This window comes from Simochromis diagramma, unplaced genomic scaffold (assembly GCF_900408965.1).
Source record: "Simochromis diagramma unplaced genomic scaffold, fSimDia1.1 OVJJ01000097.1, whole genome shotgun sequence".
Lineage (NCBI taxonomy): Eukaryota > Metazoa > Chordata > Actinopteri > Cichliformes > Cichlidae > Simochromis > Simochromis diagramma.
In genome coordinates this window covers 836,965-841,253 of record NW_024387319.1, presented here as the reverse complement: position 1 = coordinate 841,253, position 4,289 = coordinate 836,965, and the positions used below count along the sequence as shown (strand labels likewise).

The following is a 4,289-nucleotide window of genomic DNA, read 5'->3' as shown; positions in this document are numbered from 1 at the left end:
GCGCTCTCAGGAGGCCGACAAACCTCACAGAAGAAAGGGAGAGAAAACATACAGCTGTGATGAGTGTGGGAAGAATTTTGCCAAGGCTGAACACCTGAAAACACACCAACTCATCCACAGTGGAGTTAAACCCTACAACTGTGATTTGTGTGGAAAATCTTTTACCCGGCCTCAACACCTGAAAACACACCAACTCGTCCACAGTGGAATTAAAGCGTACAGCTGTGACTTGTGTGGAAAATCTTTTACCTGGGCTAAAACCTTAAAAACACACCAACTCATCCACAGTGGAATTAAACCGTACAGCTGTGACTTGTGTGAAAAATCTTTTACCCAGGCTGGAAACTTAAAAACACACCAACTCATCCACAGTGGAATTAAACCGTACAACTGTGATTTGTGTGGAAAATCTTTTACCCGGCCTCAACACCTGAAAACACACCAACTCCTCCACAGTGGAATTAAAGCGTACAGCTGTGACTTGTGTGGAAAATCTTTTTCCCGGGCTCCATACCTGAAAGCACACCAACTTATCCACAGTGCAGTTAAACCCTACAACTGTGATTTGTGTGGAAAATCTTTTACCCAGCCTAGAGACTTAAAAAGACACCAACTCCTCCACAGTGGAATTAAAGCGTACAGGTGTGAGTTGTGTGGAAAATCTTTTTCCCGGGCTCCATACCTGAAAGCACACCAACTTATCCACAGTGCAGTTAAACCCTACAACTGTGAGTTGTGTGGAAAATCTTTTACCCAGCCTAGAGACTTAAAAAGACACCAACTCATCCACAGTGGAATTAAAGCGTACAGCTGTGACTTGTGTGGAAAATCTTTTATCCAGGCTGAACACCTGAAAACACACCAACTCATCCACAGTGGAATTAAACCGTACAGCTGTGAGTTGTGTGGAAACTCTTTTATCCAGGCTGAATGCCTGAAAACACACCAACTCATCCACAGTGGAATTAAACCGTACAGCTGTGAGTTGTGTGGAAAATCTTTTACCCTGCCTGTAGGCTTAAAAAGACACCAACTCGTCCACAGTGGAGTTAAAGCGTACAGCTGTGATTTTTGTGGAAAAACATTCCGCCGTATAGAGTCACGAAATATACACTTACGCAGTCACACTGGACATAATGTTTATTTCTGTGATCAGTGTGGAAAACTCTTTACAAGGAATGTACATTTACAACAACACATGTTTACCCACAATGAGGAGAGACCTTATAAATGTGACCTGTGTGATAAGACTTTCAAATCTCCAAAGTCCCTGAGAGGACACCAAAAGATCCACACCAGAAAGTAACTCTACAAGTGCAGTTACTGTGAGGTATGTATTTATATTATTATCTTCTTATTTTAGACTGAGTGTTTGGAACAAGTCAGATCAGTAAACTTATGGAGTTATATTGGATGAACTGATTGAAAAAATGTGTTATTTTCGTCCAGTAAGCTGAGTGTTATTAGTAGAAGCAAGTATCACAGTTGTTATAGGTTAATAAGACTAAGGCTCACCTTTTCTCTAATCAAAATAAAAAAGTAAACAGAAAACAAAGAAACAAAAACATAAGAAGAAGAACTTTATTTATGAAGTGCTTTCAGACAAAGTTCTGTACAGCTATTTAAAAATAAAGAAATAAATAAAAGTGATGCATAGCAATAAAAGTTAAAAACAATAATTAAGATGTGTAGGATAGGGTGAACTAGTGGGTCTTCAACTTAGCTTTAAAAACCTTCACAGAGGCTCCACTAATATCTTGAGGGAGGTTGTTCCACAAAAACGGGGCAGGAAAAGGAAAAAGCACGCTCCCCCAATAGTTATTTTTCTGGCTCTAGGAACTTTTGAATGACCAGAATCCTGGGATCGGAGAGCATGGGATGGAACATAAGGGTTCAAAAGATCAGAGAGGTATGAAGGTGCCAAACCATTTAAAGCCTTGTAGGTGAGCAGCAGGACCTTAAAATCTGTCGAACCTCACAAGGTAGCCAATGAAGTGATTTCAATGCAGGGGTATTGTGCTCAAATGTTCCAATTTTAGTTCAAATGTGAGCAGCTGCATTTTGCACCATCTGTAAACCTCTAAAACCTTTCTTTGGTAGCCCAGAAAGGAGAGCGTTACCATAATCGATACGCAAAGACACAAATGCGTGGAGAAGAACCTCTGCAGTGTAGTTTGATAAAACTTGTCTGATTTTAGCTATGTTCCTCAAATGACAAAAGGCGGTCTTTGTTGTCTCTTTTACATGAGACTCGAAGGAGAGCGCCATGTCGAACCACACGCCCAAGTTTTTAACCTTGTCCCTGCAATTTATGACATAGTCATCAATTTTCAAGATTCAATTCAATTTTATTTATATAACGCCAAATCACAACAACAGTCGCCTCAAGGTGTTTTATGTTGTACAGTAGATTCTACAATAATAGATACAGAGAAAATCCCAACAATCATATGACCCCCTATGAGCAAGCACTTTGGTGACAGTGGGAAGGAAAAACTGGTACTGTAGAAAACTTATACAGTACCAGTGCTTGTTGCTGTTCCTCTACATCAAATACATTAAATTGGGAGATGCTCTTTGTTTCAGGCGATGTTCAGGATAAAAATGTTGAAGGAATTCCCTGACTTGCTGTGTTTGTGTCTTTGTTTAGAAGCAGAGCGACACAGATGGATCCAATTCTCAACCCTGTCGTCACTGTGGTGGTGGGAAAGAGTTTCACTGTGACCTTTGTGGAAAAACTTTCAATTACCAGAAAGCCTGAAAATACATCAGCGTAGACACACTGGAGACAAAATGAACTACTGCAAAGAAAGTGGGAGAGGTTTCTCCAAACCAAGTGAATTAAAACGACATGAAGTCATTCACAGTGGGGTTAAAAAGCACGTGTGTGACCAGTGTGGGTCATCCTTCACCACTGCAGGTTACCTGCATAATGAGTCCACACAGGAGAGAAACCATACAACTGTAGACACTGTGACAGAAGTTTCTCATATTCAGGGACTCGTGATTGCCATGAACTTCGACATATTGAAGTGAACTTAATAACAGTGTGACAAGAGCTTTAAGAATCTCAGTTTATAATCCGAACATAAACGATCCCTCACTGTAAATAAACTTTCACTGTTACCAATGTGCAAAAACATTCACTTCATTATCTGCTCTGTGCAAACATCAGCGCGATCCTGCAGGACGGACTGCACTGGATCACAGTGAATCTGAAGAGACAGAAAGATCCTCTTCTGGTTTCAGGGTCAGACTTACAAACCAGATCAGGCTCCACAGAGTTCAGATGGAATCTCCTGTAAAGAGTGTCAGCTGATGTCACACTTGGATCTCATGAGGTAGCTCTGATGTTTGGACTTCAATTCAGGAAGAAATAACATTCGAAATGTTGTTGTTGTTTTTTTGTTGTTTTCTTCCCATGACTGAGCTCGTAATGCCTATTAGTCGTATTAAACTAAATTTTTTTAATTTAAATTAATTCAAATTCTATTATTTCTTTTTGGACCCTCAGAAAACACCAAATTCTTTTTACATGTAGATAGATGCTGGATGCCGGTAGAGTTACGTATTCTGAATACTTTGGATTACTTAATATATTTTCATGCCTATTACAACTATATGAATGTACTATTGCTATGTGATTTATTACTATTATTGAAGGCCACTCGCCATACCAATACCAACTAATTTTTAAATCTTAATATAAAATGAGTAACAGTAGGGTGGACATTAGGTATGGCTTTTTGCAGTGATCTTGCATAGAAAACAACTTCTGTATCAATAATATGTTTTCCTTTTGTCTACTTTGCGGCTCTGATTTCTGGACTTGCATCAATAATCCTGAATGTTACATTTGGGAAGCTGCAAGTCTTTTACTTTTTTTATTTTATTTTTTTATTCATTTATTTTTTTACGGATTTTGATTCTCCAAAATGTTATCGCTGTCACGTTTAAATGGTTTTCCCATTGGGACACCGTATTCAGTAGTAGTTGTTGTTATAGATATTGTTTTACCTTACAGTTAACTGATATTGTATAAATACTTGAACTTAACTATTGTTTTGATCTTCTGGCTGACTGGCGTTTTCACCCGTAATACGGTAGAGGTGGGGGGGGATCGATACAGCACAGCATCTTGATATTTTGCGTTGTGATCTTGTCTCAATACAGTGACACCAAACATCGATATTTATTAAAGAAAATAAAATACTCAGGGAATTACTCTGGGAATACAATGAATAAGGGAGCTCATCTTATAAGAGGCCAACTTTCTGCAAACAGTTGCG

General features: G+C 39.0%; 1 long non-coding RNA gene across 2 annotated transcripts; it reads left to right on the top strand.

Moving 5' to 3' along the window:
• Positions 1 to 309: 309 nt before the first annotated feature.
• Positions 310 to 4,056, top strand: LOC120717308. Of its 2 annotated transcripts, none has more exons than XR_005692166.1 (3): positions 310 to 642; positions 895 to 1,330; positions 2,651 to 4,056. It is a non-coding gene; the product is annotated as an uncharacterized LOC120717308 (long non-coding RNA). The 2 variants fall into 2 exon arrangements; XR_005692167.1 differs by having other exon boundaries at positions 314 to 642; positions 979 to 1,330.
• The last annotated feature ends 233 nt before the right edge of the window (positions 4,057 to 4,289 follow it).